This window comes from Equus przewalskii, chromosome 8 (assembly GCF_037783145.1).
Source record: "Equus przewalskii isolate Varuska chromosome 8, EquPr2, whole genome shotgun sequence".
Taxonomy (NCBI): domain Eukaryota; kingdom Metazoa; phylum Chordata; class Mammalia; order Perissodactyla; family Equidae; genus Equus; species Equus przewalskii.
This window is the reverse complement of record NC_091838.1, coordinates 68157472-68181286: the sequence shown is the minus strand read 5'-3', so window position 1 is coordinate 68181286 and position 23815 is coordinate 68157472. Positions and strand designations below refer to the sequence as shown.

Sequence of the window (23815 nt, the reverse complement as noted above, 5' to 3'; positions counted from 1 at the left end):
ATTTGTCTGAAGGTCATCTTCTTGTGGGGCCTTCATTCAACACTCTCGCTACAAGTGTCACTCTCTTCCCTCCACTGTTATGTCTATTTAACACTGTTAATTTCTTCTTTAACCCTTTAACCCTTCTTTGCTATTTACTTGTTTAGTCTTAAATGCCTGTCTCCGCCAGTAGCAGGTAATCTTCTCACAGATGGGGAAAGTTCTTTTTCTGTTTACTGCTATATCCCCAGCATCTTGCATAGTTCCTGGTCATAAGTCATTGCTTGGCAAATACCATAGTTATTAAGAGAATGACTGCTTTGAGCACAAAGAGACTTGAACACGTTTGTACCCATTGAAGCAATAATCTATCCATGAAGGTAGAAATAATCAGAAATTCGGACAAAGATTGACAAACTAAAATAGTCCTTTCTGTTTTACTTAAGCCTGTAGATGAATGGTTAAATGAATTATGGTACATCTTTTAGATGGAAATATACAATTATTATGATGATCATAAGAAATTTTAATGACATGGGAGGTTACTCCTTATGCAGTGTTAAATTGCAAAATATACGATTATGCCTTAGGTAGTGTCATGTTATTCATGTATTTAAACAAGTTTATTAGGGCAAGCTCTAAAATGTGAACAGTGATTCACAATGATTCCTGGATGTGATGCAATTATAGGTAATTCCATTTTCTTTTGTACATTTTTCTCTAGTTACAAATTATATTTGATGAACAAATGTATTTTTAAATCTTAGAAACATATTTAGAAAATCTGTAACACACTAAGGAAATTGTTTTCTGTGCCCCACACAAATGGCAGCCCCCTTTAGTTTTATTTGTAGTGGGCGATGGGAGAAGTCATATCTTACAAAGTGTTTTTTCTCCAGGTTTCCTTCTGTTCCAAAGTCAGTCTGATACCTTGCAACAATAATTAAAATAAGGTAGTACAGACTTTGACCCAGACACACCTTACTTTTAATATGAGATAAACAAAATATTGGGGGGTTTGATTTGAAAGCTAACTTAATGTTTGAGAGTTGGAAATGGTCCTTTTAATAACTGCAGATTTACAAATGAGCCACACTTGTAGACGGCCACCTTGGTCCACCATCACTTAGGCACATGACCTCACTTTCCCTACCATTTCTGTCACTTGAACTCATTAAAACCACAACAAAGCAAAAGAAACCAGCAATGACAATAATAAACAAGCTTGTAGACAATCCATGAGCTCAAATGCAGAAGAGGATAATTACTTAGTAAGGAGAAGTAGGTTAGGGAAATTAAGTGGAGAGGAGAGGAGAGGGGAGGGTGGGCAAACTTTTTCATGAAGCTGCCTCTCCTATGTGGCTGGAATGATTACATTCCGTATGAATTTCAATCACAGAGACTCCAGCTGAAGACGAGTTTGTTTTACCACCTCTTCTCGATGAGATGCCAACACATTCAAGATGTAGGGACCATCCACCAGCCCCTCACAAGAGAGGCTGCATTTGATTCTTTAAGGGCTTTTCTCCCCTGTACGCTGTCACCTTTCATGTAGGAAGGAGGTTCTGAATGGTGTTGGGCTGGCTGGCTCAATTCACAAGAGCTTTCCTCCATGGCTTGAGAGATCCTGGAGCCTAGAAATAAAGAGGAATAATTGCTTTTCCCTTCTCCTTTTTCTCTTCCTACCTTTCTTCACTCTGCTTGCTGCCCCTGGGATGCCTGTCCCTTCCAGTGGGTGCCTCTTCACTTGTTCATTCATTTTAGTATCACTTCTGCATTGTTTGAACACCAACTATTTGACAAACTCCCCAGTGCTAAGCTCATTAAAGCATAGACAATCAAATAAGATGTAGTTCCTGCCTTCACAGAATTCAATTCTGAGTTGTAGATACACTCATGGATAACTAATGCCATGAGTTAAGTGCTATTAGAGTTGCAATTTCAAGTGCTTTGTGAGCGCGGAGAAGAGATCGAGCCGTCCTTCTCTTGCATTTTGAAGAACACCTTCTGTTGCTTTTCCTCCCACCTCACTGACTGCTGCTTCTTATGGGTACACCTGTCTACCATCTCCCCCCTATTTGACGTTTCCCAGGCACCTCAAACTTCACACTTCCAAAATGTACTTAATGTGTGTTTTCTCTATCCCTCGTTAGCTCATGAAAGTCTCCTAGTGTATCAGTTTCAAGAGACAGGAGCTGGATTTCCCCCCTCATTATTGCATCCTTATTGTATTTATGAGGACCCACACACATAGTAGGGCCTCATAAAATATCTTTAGAATGCACAAATGAATGAATGAATGAATGAATGATGGATGGAAAGGAGAAAGATCTGAAGAAAAAAGAAGTTCATGGCCCGAAAGAGTGTTTTACTTCCAAAATATTGCCACTAGATGGCAGCAATAACCAGCACCAAAGAGGTTAAAGACAGGAAAGTTCGGGTTTCTGATGGTTGGATGGCCAGGGCTCCCCAGGGGTCCTACTCTTCCCACAGGCCGCCCTTCATTCATCTCTGTTAGACATCCTTACTGACATGGCTAATCCAGATGTGTGAGTGTGTTTGGCAGCAGGTAACAAAACCCCCAACAAACAGCAGCTCAAAATAAGTGGGGAGGTGTACATTTTTTAATATAAAAAGAAGTCCAGGGCTGGTGTAACTGTTCAGGGACATCGTCAGTAAACCAGGCTCCTTCCCAGCCTTAGGTGACTCTTTCATCCTTGTGGTTTCAAGATGGCCATTACACTTCTAGGCTCTGTGAAAAAACGAAGCAGGAATAGAGCAGAACAAAAGGAATAAGAAGTGCCTGCCCCATAGACTTCTGCCTCCCACTCTGGGACAGAAAGGGGTCCCATGGCCACCCCTGCCTGATGGCGAGGCTTGGAGGCGGGTTGGTTTTACATTTTGGTCCCCATAATGGGGGACGCATAAGTGAGAGTAAGCAAACATCAGCCATTGAGGGCATTCCTCTAGGCAGTGGGCAAAAAAGCTGCTGGAAACCATACAGAGGCTCTGGAGAGGAGTTCAGATGAGAGACAGAAAGGAGACGTAAGAGCAAAGAAGAGCATCTGTGAAAAAGTTTCCACAATATAATTTAGCTCAGAAAAGCCTGAGCTGACTCTGGTTGCCTTCACCCCGCAGACTCTTACCTGTTTCTGAAAACTCCAGTTCAGACTGAGGATCACCTTTCTCAGGAAGTCCTTCCAGGCTTCTCTTTCCTTTTCCTCCCATCTGTTTTGTTTTTATTTTTTGGACAGTGTAGAAAAAAAAAAGATTTAAAATTTTTTTTTTTTTGAGGAAGATCAGCCCTGAGCTAACTTGCTGCCAATCCTCCTCTTTTTGCTGAGGGAGACTGGCCCTGAGCTAACGTCCATGCCCATCTTCCTCTACTTTATATGTGGGACACCTGCCACAGCATGGCATGTCAAGCAGTGCCATGTCCACATCTGGGATCCAAACCGGCGAACCCCGGGCTGCTAAAGCAGAACGTGCGCACTTAACCACTGCACCACCGGGCCAGCCCCTAAGTTATTTTTGATAGTAGCACTGAGGAACATTTACCAAGTGCTTATCATGTGCCAGGCACTGACTTCAATGTTTTACCATATTAATTAACTTTTCCAGTAACTCTGTGAAGTGTGCAGTATTATTCTTTGTGTTCTAAAGAAAAGGATATTAAGGTTGTCACCCCTCTAGGAAGTGGGGGAGCAGGAATCACATCCAGGCCAACTAAATCCTGAGTCTGCTTTTTTAACCACTGCCCCATGCTGCTTTCAAGCACTATATGACAACACTGGGTTTCAGAGATCTCCAAAACGATGCAATGCACCCCATGAGTACGCAAGAGGGTCCCAGTGGGTGAGGAGGGAAAATACGAAACTTTTCCTTTCTTGATTCATTTTTTGTATCTCATATCTCTCATTTCTATATCTGTATATATGCAATGAAGTACGTAATATATTAGTACTATAACTCTTTTCCAAAATTAATAAATAAAACATACAGACACACAATTTAGAGCTCTCTGGATTACAGTTGTTGGCATAAAAACCTGGAGCCAGTGAAGAGAATGGCCCAGTTGGAATGTATTGCCAGGTGTCTCCACCAGGGGAAGCATTCGTGGGCAAATAGAATGGGTGGGTGACATTCCCAAAGGAAGTGCTTAAGGGCGTCGCTTCCTTTGTGTGGCTGCAGTGAGAGCTCTGGGAACCTGCCTTCTGCCCACTGCATGCTTCTGCCCAGCTGGCCAGTCCATGCACCTGTAGGTTTTAGGAAATCATGAAAGAAGATGACCTATCACGGCCCCGAGAAAATGGGGGGTATCCCTACCCCTCTTCTCCACCTAAACCCTTTAAACTCAGCTCAGGCAGCACCCCCTCCCACCTTCCCCAGCCATTTTCCTTCCCTCCCACACCCTCAGATCTGGAGGAACTCATGCCTCTGTTAGTGCGCCATTAAAATCTCTGTCCATCTCTCACACGTGGCACATGCCACAAGCACAGAGATCCACCTCGCCAGACAGCGACCCCTTCAGGAGCAGGGGCCCACATATGCTTCTCTCTGCTCTGACCCTCAGCACAGTGCCTGGGCAAGGAGCTGCACAGGATGACTGTTGGTTGAGAAATGACTTTTCAGAGTCAAGCCATTCTGCTTTCGGGAGACCACATGTGTAACAATCTCACCAGATGAATTAAGGTGTGGGGGCCCTGTTTACACAAGACTCAACCTTGGAACAGCATCAGCTAGTGAGTTTCTCTCCTGTTCTTAGAAACAGATTTGCTGTGACACTAATGAAGCTTAAGTTTCAGGTCCCCTCACTTGCACAGGCTCTTTCCAACCCTGTGAGGGGCCCTATACAAGGGTTTCAGAAGATCATGTGTTTTTGTAAAATTTGCAAAAGTAAGATGTCTTAACCACAAATGGTTAAGATCACTGTGTCACTCCATGCCACCTTTCCCTCCGGCACACTGCCCTTCACATAGGGTGACTCTGGAGTGTCTGCGGGCATTTTGGGAACCCAGTAGGTTAAGCTGAGATAAGAATACATTTAGTTTTGGGTTAGTGGGAAACATTTACATGACTGCGCTCAGTTCTGTATGTAGGTAAGTTCTTGCTAGCTCTTCAGGCTTAGGAATAGTTTCCAGGAACACTTCTATGACAAGCTGCTGACTCACCTGGCATCTTGACGCAGAAGTGCAGGGCCGGATGTCCCCTGGGGACGCGAACACCTTCTCTGGTGCTGGGCACTGGGAGGATGCAGGTCATGGACCAGGTTTCAAAAGTAAGAGATCAATAACTAGAGTACAGAAAATTATTTTAATATTCAGACATGTACAATCTTATTTTCTTTTATTTATTTTTTTTGAGGAAGATTAGCCCTGAGCTAACTGCTACCAATCCTCCTCTTTTTGCTGAGGAAGACTGGCCCTGAGCTAACATCCGTGCCCATCTTCTTCTGCTTTATACATGGGACGCCCAGCACAGCATGGCTTGACAAGCAGTGCCATGTCCGCGCCCGGGATCCGAACCAGGGAACCCCAGGCCGCCAAAGCGGAACATGTGAACTTAACCATTGTGCCACGGGGCTGGCCCCCAGACATGTACAATTTTAAGTGGAAGATTCAGTTCTCAACAATGGTTAAGATGGAAGTTCTCTCCTGTCAGGAATATACTCAATAGTGCAACACACATAATCATAAATGCACCATACATTTTTTAAAAACGTAAAGAGTAGGATATCTAGTGAAGAATCACATTCAACACAAGTTAAACTCACTAAGACATACTCTTCCACTTTAGAAACCCACGGCACTCATTAAACAGCTTAAATGGAATACCAAAGCACTAGAATCTTGCCGCAGGCCCATGTTCCAGCCTCCAGGTCTTAATCATTATACCACTCATCATCCGACCTCAGGAGTATTCAAGTTTTCTGGCTTAGATCCCATTTTGGTAGAATAGAGCAAAAACATAGACAAATATCCACAAGAAGAAACTTGCTCTAGGACAAGAACCAACTCATGAGCAGGAAAAGAACAAAAGGGCAGCCTGGCCGAGATGCCAGCCGCGCAGCCAGCACGCGCGGACGGCAGGCAAAGACTCAGACACCTGATGTTTGTCTCACCTTAGCCCTCCTTTGAGTTTCCAAAAGCATGCCCTGTCACTCGACCCATGCATCTTAAATAAGACAAACAGGTCATCCCCCTCACGATGTGATTAGATCTTTTGTCAAGAAATTTTAAAACGAAGTGCTTGCTAGCTGAGAATTTTCCAAAACATTACATTTTTTGTGTAAACCAAAATAAGAAAAGGAAAACCCAGCATTATACTTTCCTATGATTACATTAGTGCAGCTCCAGCCAGAAAATCAAATACGACAGGGCCAAAACACATTGTCACATAAAAGCATTTTGTTTTATTTTATTTTATTTTTTTGAGGAAGATTAGCCCTGAGCTAACTACTGCCAATCCTCCTCTTTTCGCTGAGGAAGACTGGCCCTGAGCTAACATCCATGCCAATCTTCCTCTACTTTATACGTCGGACGTCTACCACAGCATGGCTTTTGCCAAGCGGTGCCACGTCTGCACCCGGGATCCGAACTGGCGAACCCCGGGCCGCCAAGACGTGGAACGTGCAATCTTAACTGCTGGGCCACCGGGCCAGCCCCCACATGAAAGCATTTTAAAAGATATGAGTGCAACTGAATGTTTCTTCTGTATAAAATCAAGGGAGACAGAAATTTGCCATTTGCTGTTGCTTTAATGTCCCAAAGACAGAAAAATTGAAAATCTAGTTTTTTCACCGTTGTATACATTAATAAAATATATATTTTTAAATGAAAAATTTAGATGGCAATGTACAAATTTGAATTTATCCGAATTCTTGTGTTTGCAGGCCACAAAGCAGTAGCAGTAATAAAAACAGCAAGTATGTCTGTGATGAAGTTTCATGTTTTATACATTCCAACCATTAATATAAAAAGCAACTTTCAATCAACTATGTTTGAGGAAAGACTGAATCATATTTCTATTCTCTCTGTGGAAATTGGTACTACAAATTCGTTGTCATACATAGAAGGGATCAAAGAATATGCAGCTAAAAATGATGAAAAGGTATCATCTATAGATGCATTCGGCACAATTCATAATAGTGTTATTTTTCCAAATTTTATAATGTTTGTGATATTCGTCAGTTTTTTTAAAGTTAGCAATATGTTGGAATTTCTTATTCTAAATAAATATTTTTTGTTCCTAATTTTCTATTCTTTTTCTTAAAGAGGGCCACAAATTTTTAAGTTCCAGGCCCCATGGAACCTGGCTCTGGGCTGGCTGTTCTGGGGAGGCCATGCGGTGCACGGTGCAGGGCCTGAGCGCACACTGCCCTCCTGCTCCTCAGCTGTCCAGCCCACCAGCAGTGTGCTGAGGTATGCACAGGGCACAGGCCACCGGCAGAGTTTACTCGTTCTCTTGGCCATGAGTGGCCCTGGACACTTATCCACCACATTTAGAACAAGCAGTAGCTGCTTTATTTTCTGCAATTCAACTTAATGTCTAGCCCAAGCTTCCCTTTCTCTCACCTGCTGGAAACATCAAACCCATCCTTGGGGTTCTCCCCACTGAGGACTGGGCCATGGTCTTGGAGACCCTCTTGACACCTGGAATTTTGCTGTGATTTCAAGATTCTGATGATGCCCAAGAGTGGGGAAATGGGGCCCCTGGTCAGCTGCCATTACAATTGTCTGCTTCTGCGTGGCCTCTTGGGCCTCTCCACCACACTTGGGTAGGTCAGGGGACTTTTTGGGGAGCTTCACTGTACTCCCATCTTCCCAGACAAACCTGGGGGCCATGCCGGGATGTGGGGCCCGCTTCCCTCTTCACTCAGGACCTACAGAACCTTTCTCCTCTCTGTTTTCCCCCACCCCAAATTTTTACAGAATTTCCCTTTCTTAATTTTGCCCCCAGACTTCTTGCCAAGACTTTCAGTTTGTGTCTGGAATTCTTCCCTGTTCCTGGGGATTAGGCTTTTGGGAAAAAGTTTCAGGAAGATGGACTGGCTATTTCTGCTCTCTCCTGTTACATCTCTCCCGAGGCGACAAGCAATGAGCCTCGTAAATGATGGGGACAAAGAGATAAAGTTAAAGGGGAAAAGCAAAACCATGTAAATAAACACTTCAAAATATAGTCTAACACAGACATTTATTCTGGAGGTTTTCGTCAGGCCCTGTTCTATGGAAACCTTACACGCTATTTCACTTCATCTGCATGACAGCTCTGTGAGTGGGGTTTTATCCCTGCTCTGTTGATGATGAAACTGAGGCCTAGAGAGACTCAGGAACTTGTGCAAGATGACACAACTCGTGTGTGGGTCTGAACCCAGCCCCAGCAATCCTCCTGTGGCTGTGGCCGTGTAGCCTGTCACAGGGGCAGGATTGTGGGGCTATTGCTGTGGAATCTAGGGCCAATCTGATGTCAAGGAAAGATGGAGCTGGGCCTGCGGATGGATGGCTCTGCCAGTTAGTAAACGTGCTATCCTGGACACATCACTTAAATTATCTGGGCCTCAACTTCTGCATCACTAAATTAACAATGTAGAGCTGGATTCTCTGGGCCCAAGTTTCCCACAAGAAAATTAATAAGGCAGAGCTGGATGGCTTCAAATGCTCTTTCTAGTCCAGATCTTCTGTGGCTCCCAGCCATCTTTGAAATTCCAGTCACCAAAGCAGTTTCTCTCAAGGTGATCCCACACGCACCCCTGACACACCCACACACACCCCATCAAAATTATCTGTGGGAGCATGTTTAAAAAGCAAATTCATACAATCAACACTGATTGAGTGCCAACGCTATACCAGGTGCTGGGTGCGATGATGGGGATACAGAAGTAAACAGACATGGATTTAAAAATGTCTGTAAGGAGGTTCTTGTGGGAAGGGCTCCATTCCTGGCTTCATCACTTTCTATTGTGTTACCTGGGGCAAGTAACTTAAGCTTTCTGTGCTTCAGTTTCATCTTTACACGGGTGACAATAAATGCACCTCTTACAGAGTTGTTGGAGAGTTCCAGGTCATGTATATGAAGTCCTCAACACAGTGCCTGGCACATAGGGAATGATTAAAAATTTCCAGCTATTATTGCTTCAGCAGCATCATCATCATCATCTCACCCCAGAACAATGCCTGGTCATGGAAGACACTCAGAGATGTGTTTTCAATAAACACATAATTAAATAAATTATTCTGCATGGGTAAAAAAAAAAAATCAAATCCTCGCTACTACCTTGTTGGTGTTTGTTACTTTCTTACTCTGTTTTCTGACTTGGAAATTGGGTATAATAGAACCCACTTCACAGAGTTGTTGGGAGAATTGCAGGAGAGGACGAGGCCAAGTTGGCCACAGGTGTTTAACCTATATCAACAAAGTGAGGAGAGCATATCCGTAGAGAGGCATTCTCATATATGGACGCCTACCACAGCATGGCTTGACAAGCGGTGCCATGTCCACACCTGGGATCTGAATCGGCCCACCCAGGCCGCTGAAGCAGAACATGCGAATTTAACCGCTGCACCCCGAGGCCGGCCCCAAAAATCAGTTTTAATTCACCCAAGGATATTGTAGTTGTTTTGAAATATTGTTTTTTGGGTTTTTTAAAGATTGGTACCTGAGCTAACATCTGTTGCCAATCTGTTTTTTTTATCTTCTCCTTCCCCAAAGCCCCCCACTACATCGTTGTACATTGTAGTCAAAGGTCCTTCTGGCTGTGCTATGTGGACACCGCATTGCCTCGTTTTTTTGTTTTGTTTTTAATACCTATTTCTTATTTTATTTATTTATTTATTTATTTGAGGAAGATTAGCCCTGAACTAACATCCACTGCCAATCCTCCTCTTTTTGCCGAGGAAGCCTGGCCCTGAGCTAACATCCGTGCCCATCTTCCTCTACTTTCTATGTGGGACGCCTACCACAGCATGGCCTTCTGAGCGATGCCATGTCTGCACCCGGGACCCAACCGGCAAACCCCAGGCTGCCGAAGCGGAATGTGCGCACTTACCGCTGCACCACCAGGCCGGCCTCTGCCTTGTTTGATTAAAGGAAATAGTTAGGCAAATAGTCAGATGTATGGAAATTCTTCTGTAACCTTAAAAATAGTTTTTAGGCCTTTAAGAAAAGTAAAGTAGACAGTGTTAGTTGTCCAGATCAGAAGTGAAGGATAATACTACCAACAGGAATAAATAAATTTATAATGCTTGTTATAGGAAAGGCTCTGTTCTAGATACTCTGTGTCTACTGACCCATGTGATCCTCACAACAACCCTGTAAAGGTAACTGGTAATGGTAAACTGTACCATTATCCCCATTGCCATAGGTGAGGGAATGAAGGCTCCCCAAGACCACACAGCTGGGAGGATGGGCATGGATGTTAGTTCAGGGCCAGTCTTCCTCAGCAAAAAAGAGAGGAGGATTGGCAGTAGATGTTAGCTCAGGGCTAATCTTCCTCACAAAAAAAAAAGAAAAGAAAAAACTTGATAAATCAGACTTCATGAAATTAAAAAATTTCTGCTTATCAAAAAATAATGAATAAACAATCACAGATGCTGAGAAAATCTTCACAATGCTATATAAAGCTCTCCAGAAAATCAATAATAAAAAGACAAAACACTCTATCACCAAAAAAATTAGGAGAAGACCTAAATAAACATATCACACACACACAAAAGAAATAAACGGGCAATAAACACATATAAAAGTGCTCAATATACTTTTCATCATGCAGATGCAAACTGAAATCACAATGAGACACCAATACACACATACTACAATAGCTAAAATGAAAAATACTGACAACACCAAATGTTGGCAAGGATAGAGCATGGAAACCCTCATACGCTGCTGGTACAAATGTACAGTGGTACAACCATCTGGAAAACTGTTCAGCAGTTTCTTACAAACAGACACCCAGCCTATGCCCCACAAAGCCCCTTTTTATGTGTTTACTCAAGAGAAATGAAAACATATGCCCACAGAAAACCTAGCATAAGAATGTTCATAGCTGCTTTATTTATAATTTCCAAAATCTGGAAACAATCCAAATGCCCACCAATAGGAGAATGGAATACTGCCCTACGATAAAAAGAATGAACTCCTGACACACACACAACAACACAGAAAAATACTGGAAAATGTTATGCTGAGTGAAAAAGCTAGACATGAAAATAATATATATTCATTATTTCACTTATATGAAGTTCTAGAACAGGCAAACCTAATTTATGGTCCTAGAAATCAGAACACCAATTGCCTGGGGTGGGGCAGAGATTGACTAGGAGGGGGCATGAGGGTACTTCCTGGGGTGGTAGAAATGCTCTGTAGTTTACAGGGGCATGGGTAACTTGGGTGGTATGCCTTCATGAAATCTTATAGAATTTATACTGCATTGCATTGTATGTAAATCATACTTGAAAAACACCCTGAACCCTGACAACTCTGCATTTAAAGGAGAAACATATATCAATGGCCCAATAATCCTTTGCCTTTTCTGTCAGTTGAGGTGTGTTCTAGAAGTCTATGATTCAGTCACAATGACCAGTATCAAGGAAAAGCTTACAGCCATCCTAAACATCATCTAGGAATGGTTAAAAATGGCTAAAGTGACAGGTTTGCCATCAAATGAATCTTGGATGTGGGAAGCATGTTGTCTGCAGCTTTGAAAGCTATACCATGAAGCTAGCATCTCAGGCAAAAAGGTATCTTGTAGGGCTTGGTGAAAAATCAGGAGTTACAGTTAAAAGATGATTGATAAGACTTGATTTAAACGGTCGTTTCTCCACTCATGTAACTAGCACGTGAAATCGATCTCTGCACCCAAGGACACCAGGTCTACCAGGGCGTCAGGTGCTGTGGCTGCGATACGTCTTTGATATTCTTGAATATTTGGCTGATTCCCATCAACCATTAGGCACAGGTGGCTGCTGTCAAAGGTCCAGGCCACACTGCTGCATGCCCTGGTTATCTTTAGTGTTTACTTTAAATCCCTTAGGTGGCAAATTTTTCATTCTGATGCTGGGTACTTGCCAAACCACCAGACATTTACTGATTGTAGAATGGAACAAATTCTTTCTTCATTGTGTAAACGCAGAATTAGCTTTCTTCTGCTGGCTGGTGCCTCTTCCATAACACTCCACTATTCAGGAAGCATACGTTGGATTTTCAATGCCCAAACTCCTCATTCCTCGATATAATACCCCACCTTACCTATCCAGTCTGATTTCTTACTACTTTTAAAATCTCAAGTCCAGGAGTCAAGAGAGCTGAGTGTAGCCCTTAGCTTCCTATGTAGATCGGCAAATCAGCTCCCTGTCACACGAGGACTCCAGCTCCCCTTCCTGCTTTAGCTCTCTGAGTTTTCACCAGACGAATGTCACTATTGTCCCCAATATTTGTCTAAACATTCACTCAACTGCATCTTTGCTTCATAAAAATATTGCTCATCTTTTCTAGTGCGGCCAAAGTTTTCTCTCCTCTCTGGCTTTTCTCCCAACTATTCTATCCTCCTTCTAAGTGCTGACGGCAATGAGCAGTACCACACATTGATTACTAATTCCATGTTTATCCTCATGGTGTCTGCCATCAACGTGATACACCAACAAAATGTTTGAGCCCCTGCTATGTACGCTGAGGTAATTACTGTGAGCTATGGCCAGATCCATAAAACAGCACTTACCTCAAGTCAACTTAGAGTTTCCTGTGTTTATTGCAACCTCTACACCCCCATGCCCAACAAGGTCTGAGCTCCTTGTGGGAGTGACTTTGCCTTTTCTAAGCATTTCTTTGTGTCCCTTAGATAAAAATTGTAGCCCTACCATTTTTTCAGGTTTCTCTCATTCCTTCAGTTCCACTTGATCCCCCCTCTCTCTTTCTACTCTCTCTCACATTATTACCCTGTGGGAGTTCCTCTCACCTTACTCCCCATTCCCTCTAGTCTTCCCCTCACCAGCCAGCTGTCCTGCTCACTGCTCCCATGCACTTTTTTTTTTTAAGTAATTTCATTGGGATTATAATGGTTTCTAACATTGTGTAACTTTGGGTATACATTATTGTTTATCAATTCCTGAATACACTTCATCGTGCTCGCCCCCCGTAGACTAATTTTTATCCATCACCATACATATGTGCCCCTTTGTCCCTTTCGCCCACCCCCCCCCCAATCCCCTTCCCCTCTGGTAACCATTAATCTGTTCTCTTTATCTATGTATCTGTTATCTTCCACATATTAGTGAAATAATGCGGTATTTGTCTTTCTCTATCTGGCTTATTTCGCTTAACCTCATACTGTTAAGGTCTATCCATGTTGTTGCCAATGGGACAATTTTGTCTTTTTTATGGCTGAGTAGTATTCCCTTATATATATATATATATATATAGCACATCTTATTTATCCATTCATCATAGAAGGGACCTTGGGTTTCTTCCACGTCTTGGCTATTGTGAATAATGCTGCAATGAACATAGGAGTGCATAAATCTCTTTGGATCATTGATTTCAAGTTCTTCAGATAAATACTCAGTAGTGGGATAGCTGGATGGTATGGTATTTCTGTTTTTAATTTTTTGAGAAATCTCCATACTGTTTTCCACAGTGGCTGCACCAGTTTGCAATCCCACCAACAGTGTATGAGCGTTCCCTTTTCTCCACATCCTCTCCAACATTTGTTGTTTTTTGTCTCAGTAATTATAGCTATTCTGGTTGGTGTAAGCTGATATCTCGTTGTAGTTTTGATTTGCATTTCCCTAACAATTAATGATGTAGACTGCTCCCATGCACTCTGACTCCTGCTCAGCTGGGCAGCTGGGTGGTGGATTTTTTGGGGCCACTACCTGTTGCCTCTGGCCTTTGACTGGGGGAGGGCCCTGAGGTAACAATGCTACACAATCCCCCTCACCAGGTAGTTATGGGCGGAGGGGCAAATGAGACTGTGCCTCTTGAGCTCTTAACTTGTTTGAGTCAGAGCCTTTTGAGAATGACCCTCTCTAGAAAAATGTATGTATAATCTAGACTTTGCCTATAATTTCAGAGTCGTCACTCCTGAACTCCAGAACTCCTTTCACAGGTCCACTAGACATCCCATAGACCCCAGGTTACAAATGCCTGATGTAAGTGAAAACATATTACAAATTATAAATACTAACTCTAGCAGAAGCTGTTATTAATATTATTTCCTGGGAACCATATAAGCGCAAACTAAAGTCTCTTAGTCCTCTTTCCTGCCACCAATGTGCCGCTCACAAGAACTCCTTATGCCTTCTGTCTCTCTCTTCTTACCCCCCAATTCAGTCTCAGTGTCCTGCTTGGGGTTTTAGACAGTGGCTGTGAATCAAAGCTTCACTTCGGAGGGAAACTTGGCCAAGGGATAAACCTTAAAAGTCTTGTCATATATTAAAATACATGGAATGAGGTTCAAACAAAAGTACAGCCCGGTTGCTTTATTTATTATGGGCTTAATTAGAATTTATGAGCTAGGTTGGGAACTTTATATAGCATACATTCAATATGACATTTATTGTTAAGTATATATTGTAATATGTTATGATTATTAATGTATTTCTATTATTGTTTCTGTTTGTTTAGTTATTTCTAAAGAAACACCCACACATATTTCTATAGAAAACTATGTTAAGAACAGAGGAACCTTTGTAAAATAACCTGTTTGTAATTTGGGATTTTCTTATCCTGCTTTTAAATCTTTGAAGACATGTCACTGATCTTATCATGTTCCAGATAACTTCTGACCCACAAACGGGACTGAAAAATACATGGCCCCTGCCTTCAAGGAATTTATAGAAAAGTAGGAATTTGATATGTGCTCACTGATTTATAATGCACTGACCTTTGAGGCCTGGATAACCTGGTTACTTAACGTCATCCATTTCTGATATCAAATAGATAGCCAAAGGGTAATGATTTCAAGGGTGCCTAATTAACAGTGAGGTACTACTTCAGACACTGGCAGAATACAGGGTTCATTAAGTACAGTTTAATCATTAAGACAATAATATTTACTGCACATGCTTTCTGGAAAAATTCTTTATCACTTTATTTTTGTCTTAATCACCATCTGAATTATAAATTATATTTGAACTTAAGTACCGAAGGTTACTCAAAAGGAAAGGAGCAATGTTATAAGTAGAAACAATAAATTATTTACCCAAAGCTATTCAGAAAATACTAGTCAGAGCTGGAACCACACTTCCAAACACACTGTCAGTAGTTAAAAGTTTCAAGGCCAAAGTCAGATTAAGCAACTGGTCTAAGATATTTTTAGCAATAGCTATAATTAAGATTTAACAACACTGGTCAAGTCTGGAAAATGTCATCAGGTCATACACTGATTATTGTCTTGACATTCATTAATAAATCCATAATCATAAGGGTTTTGGGAGACAGGCAGTGGAAAGAACATTTTGTTGGATTCTCACCATGAGCCTTGTGCTCCATGGTCTTCACATAAATTGTCTCATTTAATTCTCATAACGACCCTGAGATGTGTATTTTTTTTATTCCTTTTTTATAGATGAAGAAACAGAGAGGAAATAATTTGCTCTAGGTCACAGCTAGTAGGTGCAAGAGCTGAAATTCTTTAATGCATAAGATAAAATTACAAAGTAAACCAGTTATAATGAATGATAATCAAATGCTGCATTAGTTTCCTATTGCTGCTGTAACAAATTACCACCAACTTAATGGCTTAAAACAACACAAATATAGTATCTTACAGGTCTAGAGGTCAGAAATCCAAAACGGGTCTTATGACACCAAAATCAAGGTGTTGACAGAGCTGTGTTCCTTCTGAAAGCTCTAGGGGAGAACCCGTTTCTTTGCCCTTTTCGGCTTCTAGATGCTGCCCCCATTCCTTGGCTCGAGATGCCCAGCTGACAATGGCATCACGCTGATTCCGTAGTCACATCTCCTTCACTCTGACTCTCCTGTCTCCCTTGTTCCCTTTTAAGGACCTTTGTGATTAGACTAGACCCACCTGGATAATCTAGGATAATCTAACCATGTCAAGACCCCTAATTTCATCACACTGGCAGAGCTCCTCTTGCCATGTAAGGTAACATATTCGCATTCTGGGGATGAGGATGTGGACATCTCTGGAGAACAACTATTAAGTCTACCACAAAAGTCACAAAAACAAATTTGTGATATAGTGATCTATGTAATTCTTTAGTAATGTATTAAATAACATGATCTGTGGGTCCAATAACCACTATCATGTTGAAGTAATGTTGAGCTTAGGGACAATAGTTAGAGGTGAGTGACAATAAAGATGTAATTCTTTTTCCATTCAAGTTTATGGACTTCCTGAATTTTATCCATGGACTCCTGGGGGGCAGGATGCGTCTGTGAGCTCCAGGTAAAGAACCTCTGCACTGAACCAATAAGAAAAACTCATCAAGAGTCGGTTTTAAGTCCTTATAATATGTCTTGCTACATCTATTAAGTTCAAGGACACAAATATTTTATTTACGGATCAAAACAAGGTTGGAACTTTAAGGTAAGGGGGTCTCATTTATTGAACAAATGCTTATTGAGAACCACAAAGCAGCCCCTCGGCCTCGATGGAGAGGAACATCAAAATGGCTCCTTCTATCCTCTACTGGAAAGAGCAGTCACGTGGAGCCCTGGTTCTACCACTGTGTGACCTTGGATAAGTTATTTAATCTCCACATATCAAGCTTCTCTCATGAGAAATAAATGGGATGATATGATCTTCATCTTCTCATGCAGCTCCAACAATCCATTCATGTACATAATATTTATTGGAAGATATTCTTTATTTTCATGTTTCTTAGGAGTTCTGACTGCAACTTATGAAGCCAAGCCTGCTTTTCAGCCTGAGATTTAGAACACGATAATGTTGATGGGGCTCACTGGCATATTTGGCAAACATTTCATTGACTCCTTCACGTAGGGTGAATACAGATGAGAAACCGTATTCTCAGATGCCCAACTGAGTCATCCTCTTACCTTCTGCTGAATTTACAGAAACTTTCTCTGGTTTACGTTGGCCTGTTTAACGTTGTGGCAAGGAAGAAAAAGCAAGAACCTAAGATTGTTCAAAAACCAAATCCTAAAGCATTTGAGCCAGAGAGGACAGGCAGGGAAAGGAAAGGATGCTGCCCAGAAATAATTTTCTGGCAGTCTGCAGTTTATTTTCCTATAGAAGCAGTGTGAGTTCCGGGGACCCGATATTTTAGTACAGTGCTAAATTCAGGTATGACAGGGTTTTCCTAGACTCTTTTTTTTTGGCCCACCAGGCATGTCATCATTGAGAATAATTTCTTTGAACAAACACACCCCAGGTTGTAAGCAAATAATTTATCAAGCTAATTTTTGGAATTCCAGCTGTTGATAAATTATAGATTGTGAAAAAAAGTGAATATTTACTGGAGAATAATTTCAGCAGTTCAACGTGAATAGATAGCACTCATCTAAACCTTTTCCTCCTTATTGATAAACATTGATATTTTGGATACCTGGTGAAAACCATCACTTTTAAGTGATGTAATTGCAAGCCCCAATCCATTCACTTTGGTGATTTCTTCTTAAAGCTAAAGCGATGTCTTCTTTTACTTTTTCTTCTTCCAAAAATATTTTCATATTTGGGGACCTATTAGCTTGATTATGCAAAAAAGATCCACAGGCCAAGAAAATAATGTCGATGCAGAGAGAACAACTGAACTTGTTCCTGAGCCTAAAATCAGTAAATATTTATTGAGAATCTATTTTGGCGGCAGGCACTGGGCTAGGCACTAGGCATGCAATGGGGCCTCAGACAGACGAGGTTCCTGCTTTCAGGCAGCAACACATTCTAGTTACAGTGAATCTCTCAATTAGCAGAGAAATAGCTAGACAAGGTAATTTCCAATCATGGTAAGTGCAACAGAGAAAAGAAGGCAAGGATGAAGTGACAGAGAAGAGCCTGGGGGTGGGGACTACTTCGTATCGAGTGTTCAGGAAGGACCTTTCTCACAAGGTGACATCTGCACTGAATTTGAATTCCCAGCTAGTCGGAATAATCCATTCTGATGCAGCAACAGGCCTGGCACAACCAAAAATCAGCCAAGTGGTAGGGGTCGAGATGAGGTGGAGAAGAAGGCAGGAGCCAGACTGTACAAGAGATTTAGACAAATATAAGGAGTCTGGGTTTTATTTTAATTACAATGGAAAGCACTGGGAATTTTTGCTGTTGTTGTTGAGGAAGATTCACCCTGAGCTAACATCTGCTGCCAATCTTCCTCTTATTTTCTTATTTTGCTTGAGGAAAATTCACCCTGAGCTAACATCTGTGCCAATCTTCACCTGTTTTGTATGTGGGTCACTGCTACCGCATGGCCGCCAACGAGTGGTGTAGGTCCATGACTGGGAACTGAACCCGGGCCGCTGAAGTGGAGCATGCCAAACTTAACCATTAGGCCACAGGGCTGGGCCCTATTGGGAATTTTAAAGCATAAGAATAACAGGTGCATGTTTATAAGCTTTTACAGTTTCTTAGAATCATAAGTCTCTAGAACTTGTAGGGATGTTGCTGATCCCCTGGTAGAGTTTTACTTACAAATGAAGGAAGGAGATGATGTGTCTAAAGCTATACAGAGTGCAGGTGGAGCTAGGACTTGTCCCAATTCTGCCTCCAGAACTAGTGTTCATTCCATTCCAATACTTGGCCTGGCCCTCTCAAGCTGGTACTGATGAAGAAGAATTTAGAACCTTCTTTTGAGTCTCTTTGAAAAACTATTCCTAAGCTACAAGACAATCTATTAACAGGAATGCTGCAGTCACCAAGCTTTCAAACCAATTAGTGCAAAGTCCTTGCTAATGCCCTCAGAAAGTCCAGAGTAAATTGGGGTGTCAATTGCACCAGTGTCTCATGAACCCAGTTACTTCTCAGTAAGTTCATACACTCGCTATTCCAAATGCCTAACATACAATCCTGGAATCAGAATTTTATAATGAAAGGGACCTTTGGGGGTTCATTTAGTCAAATCTTTTTTATTTTTTTTTAAACTTTTTGTTAAGATTATGATAGTTTACAACCTTGTGAAATTTCAGTTGTACATTATTGTTAGTCATGTTGTAGGTGCACCACTTCACCCATTGTGCCTTCCCCCTACCCCCCTTTTCCCTGGGAACCACCAATCAGTTCTCTTTGTCTATATGTTTAACTTCCACCTATGAGTGGAGTCATACAGAGTTTGTCTTTCTCTACCTGGCTTATTTCACTTAACATAATACCCTCAAGGTCTATCCATGATGTTGTGAATGGGATGATTTTATCCTTTTTTATGGCTGAGTAGTATTCCATTGTATATATATATATATATATATATATATATATATATATATATATATACCATATCTTCTTTATCCAATCATCAGTTGATGGGAACTTAGGTTGCTTCCATGTCTTGGCTATTGTGAATAATGCTGCAATGAACATTGGGGTGCAGTGGGCCTTTTGGAATTGCTGATTTCAAGTTCTTTGGATAGATACCCAGTAGTGGGATGGCTGGGTCATATGGTATTTCTATTTTTAATTTTTTGAGAAATCTCCATACTGTTTTCCAAAGTGGCTGCACCAGTTTGCATTCCCACCAACAGTGTATGAGGGTTCCTTTTTCTCCACAACCTCTCCAACACTTGTCACTTTTTGTTTTGGTTATTTTTGCTATTCTAACAGGTGTAAGGTGATATCTTAGTGTAGTTTTGATTTGCATTTCCCTGATGATTAGTGATGATGAGCATTTTTTCATGTGTCTATTGGCCATATGTATATCTTCTTTGGAGAAATGTCTGTTCATGTCCCCTGCCCATTTTTTGATTGCGTTGTTTGATTTTTTGTTGTTGAGCTGTGTGAGTTCTTTATATATTATGGAGATTAACCCTTTGTCAGATAAATAACTTGTAAATATTTTTTCCCAACTAGTGGGTTGTTTTTCTGTTTCAATCCTGTTTTCCCTTGCCTTGAAGAAGCTCTTTAGTCTGATGAAGTCCCATTTGTTTATTCTTTCTATTGTTTCCCTTGTCTGAGGAGTTATGGGTCTGAAAAGATCCTTTTGATACTGATGTCAAAGAGTGTACTGCCTATATTCTCTTCTGGAAGACTTACTGTTTCAGGTCTAATCTTTAGGTCTTTGATCCATTTTGAGTTTATTTTTGTGAATGGTGAAAAAGAATGGTCAATTTTCATTCTTTTACATGTGGCTTTCCAGTTTTCCCAGCACCATTTGTTGAAGAGACTTTCTTTTCTCCATTGTATGCCCTCAGCTCCTTTGTCGAAGATGAGCTGTCCATAGACGTGTGGTTTTATTTCTGGGCTTTCAATTCTGTTCCATTGATCTGTGCACCTGTTTTTTACCAGTACCATGCTGTTTGGATTACTGTAGCTCTGTAATATTCTTTGAAGTCAGGGATTGTGATGCCTCCGGCTTTGTTCTTCTCTCTCAGGATTGCTTTAGCAATTCGGGGTCTTTGGTTGCCCCATATGAATTTTAGGATTCTTTGTTCAATTTCTGTAAAGAATGTCCTTGGGATTCTGACTGGGACAGCGTTGAATCTGTAGATTGCTTTAGGTAGTATGGACATTTTAATTATGTTTATTCTTCCAGTCCATGTGCATGGAATGTCTTTCCATCTCTTTACGTCATCATCGATTTCTTTCAAGAAACTTTTGTAGTTTTCGTTGTATAGATCTTTCACTTCCTTGGTTAAATTTTCTCCCAAGGTATTTTATTCTTTTTGTTGTGTTCGTGAATACGATTGAGTTCTTGAGTTCTTTTTCTGTTAGTTCATTGTTAGTGTATACAAATGCTACTGATTTATGTATGTTGATTTTATACCCTGCAACTTTGCTGTAGCTGTTGATTATTTCTAACATTTAGCCAAATCTTTTAACAAGGAAATTGATTTACCGTGTTCCTCTCTGAGGACTCTCACAGCAGCATTTCTTTTTTATAAAATACCATCTACTTATTTACATATTATTTACATTGCAAATCTGAGTTTGAGAAGCTCAGGATATTTGGTGGTGGTGATAGAAGTGCTTTGTTTGAACTGTTATTAAACCTGGCCGATCAATTCATTAGGAAAATATTTAATTAGTATGTGCTTACAGTCCAAACCTAAGGGACACAGTGGTGAATGACAGAGAATGCCCCTGCCATCAAGGATTCTGTGCTCTTTTCCATTGAGTTTATCAGTTACAGAAACCTTTAGGATAAAGATAAGGGGAATACAAGTGTCAGAAGTTTCCCCAGCCATTTGGATCAGCATCACATAGCCAGGAACCCAAATATGCCATGTAGCCAGCATGATGGTTGCTATAAACTAAAAGCTAGATTCCAATGTTCTAACTATATGGCTGCAATAAGAAAGAGAACTTTTCTTTTTTTTTTTGGTGAGGAAGCTTGATCCTGAGCTAACATCTATGCCAATCTTCCTCTATTTTTTGTTTGTGGGATGCTGCCACAGCATGGCTTGATGAGCTGTGTGTAGGTCCACACCCAGGATCTGAACCTGAGAACCTTGGGCCACTGAAGCACAGCGTGAAAACTTAACCACTAGGCAACCAGGCCAGCCCTGAAATTTGCTATTTTTATAGTCCATTTATAGCTGACAATATGCTTAGACTCACTCTTACTTCTCATTAATTTGAAAAGCATTTGTTGTGCACCTATTATGTAATGATAGGCACCAGAGACCCAAAGCTGAAAAAATCAGACACAGTTCTTGTCTTTAGGAAGCACGGGTATAGCTGGGGAAAAGAAACTAATCCAGTAATTAAAAGAGTGATGAGGGCTGTGTGCGTCTGTGTGGTGGAGGCACCTGATGGGGGATATACTCTGGTTTGAGGGAAGAGGGAGTGGGAGAAATCTTTTTGAGAAAGTGATGATGTTTCAGTTGAAGCCCAGAAGATGGGCAGAAATGAACTGGGTAGAAGGAGCAGAAAGGTGGAGAAAGAAGGAGAGGGCTCCAGGTAGAACGAAGAGGATATGAGGGTGTCTAAGGCAAGATGGAGCTTGGAGGGACGAAAGTCCACTGTGCCTGGAGCTTAGCACAAGAGGGTTCAAGGTGAAGCTGGAGAGCAAGCTGGGGCCAGGCAATGCACGGCCGTGTGGGCGGCAAAGATTGTGTACCTTATCCTGATAGCAATGGGAAGCCACTGACGAGATTTAAGGAAGTAAGTGAGATCATTAAATTTGCATTTTATAACTAACGGTGGCTGCCGTGGAGAATGGATCTAGTGTTCAGAGACCAGTCAGGAGACTGTTGTATTCCAGGTGGAAGATGATTGTCTAGACGGGAGAAATGGTGGTGAAATGGAAAGAAGTGGATCTGAGTGAGAGCTGCTCTGGCTTTGGAACAGCAGGAAGTAGGTCTGGAGAAATTGTAAAGAAGAGCCCCCAGATTCTGGCTTGAGCAGCTGGGTGAGTGGGAACAGCGCCATTCACTGAGAGGAAAACACTGAGAGAGGAAGTGAGAGAGAAAGAGGTGTCAAAAGAGCACTTTTCCTTATTTATCATCTCAAGTACCTGTAAGCTAGGTATTACTTGGGAGGTTTTAAAAGGGATGAAAGTAAGACTCAGAAATATTAACTCACTTGAGGTCACAAGGAGTAAGGGGTTGTGATTTGAACTTTTCTTTTGACACCAAGTCTCATGCCTCTTTCTACTATGTCACATCTTGGTTAATCTTGATATCAATTGCTTGAATTAGTCTCCTAGGGCTGCTGTAACAGATTACCAGGAACTTGGTGGCTTAAAACAAGAGAAATTTATTCTCTCACAATTCTAGAGGCCAGAAGTCCAAAATTAAGTTGTCAGCAGGACTGGGCTCCCTCCAAAGGCTCAGTGGAGAGTTCTTCCTTACGTCTTCTGGGTTCTGGCAACTTCAAGCGTTCCTTGGCTTGTGGCTGCATCACTCCAATATCCGCCTCCATCTTCACATGGGCTTCTCCTCTCTTCCATGTCTTCTCTTCCCTCTTACAAGGACACTTGTTATTGGATTTAGGAACTACCTGGGGAATCCTGGATGATCTCACCTCAAGATTTTAACTTAGGGGCCAGCCCTATGGCTGAGTGGGTAAGTTTGCATGCTCCAGCTATGGTGGCCTGGGGTTTGCTGGTTAAGGTCCTGGGCACAGACCTACACACCACTCATCAGGGCATGCTGTGGCAGCATCTGACACAGAAAAATTGGAATGACCTACAACTAGGATATAAAACTATGCACTGGGGCTTTGGGGAGAAAAGAAAGAGGAAGATTGGCAACAGACGTTAGCTCAGGGTCAATCTTCCTCACCAAAAAAAGAAAAACAACACGCCAATTTTAACTTGATTATATCTGCAAAGACCTTTTTTCCAAATAAGGTCACATTCATAGATTCCTGGGGTTAGAACGTGGCTGCATGTTTTTGGGGGCCATCATTCAACCCAATACACCTACACAATCACTAATCTATTTTCTGCCTCTATAGATTTGCCTATTATAGACATTTCACTTCTAGGGTTTTGACCCAAGAATTTGGGTGGATGATAGTGCTGCTTACCTAGGGCTGGACTGAGGATCAGTGTTCTAGAATCATGAGTCCTTTGCCTATGTAACATTTGAGATGCATATTGGACATCCAAATGGAGATGTCAAGCAAGCAGCTAGATACATGAGTCTGGACACGTTAGTCTGGAGATGGAGAGTTGGAAGTTATTGGCACATAGATGGCATTTATAGCTATGGGACAGAACAAGGTCACTTAGGGTGAAAGTGTCGGTAGAAAGAGAAGTAGGCTGAG

General features: G+C 41.6%; 1 long non-coding RNA gene across 1 annotated transcript in view; it reads right to left on the bottom strand.

Annotated features, from left to right (window-relative positions):
• Positions 1–388: 388 nt before the first annotated feature.
• LOC103564518 (uncharacterized) overlaps positions 389–23815 on the bottom strand; it is a 38136-nt gene continuing 14709 nt past the window's right edge. The window contains exons 3-5 of the long non-coding RNA XR_011543519.1: positions 5151–5272; positions 3126–3207; positions 389–1613 (exon numbers count right to left, since the gene is read on the bottom strand). This is a non-coding gene — a long non-coding RNA (uncharacterized lncRNA). The remainder of the gene's footprint in view (positions 1614–3125; positions 3208–5150; positions 5273–23815) is intronic.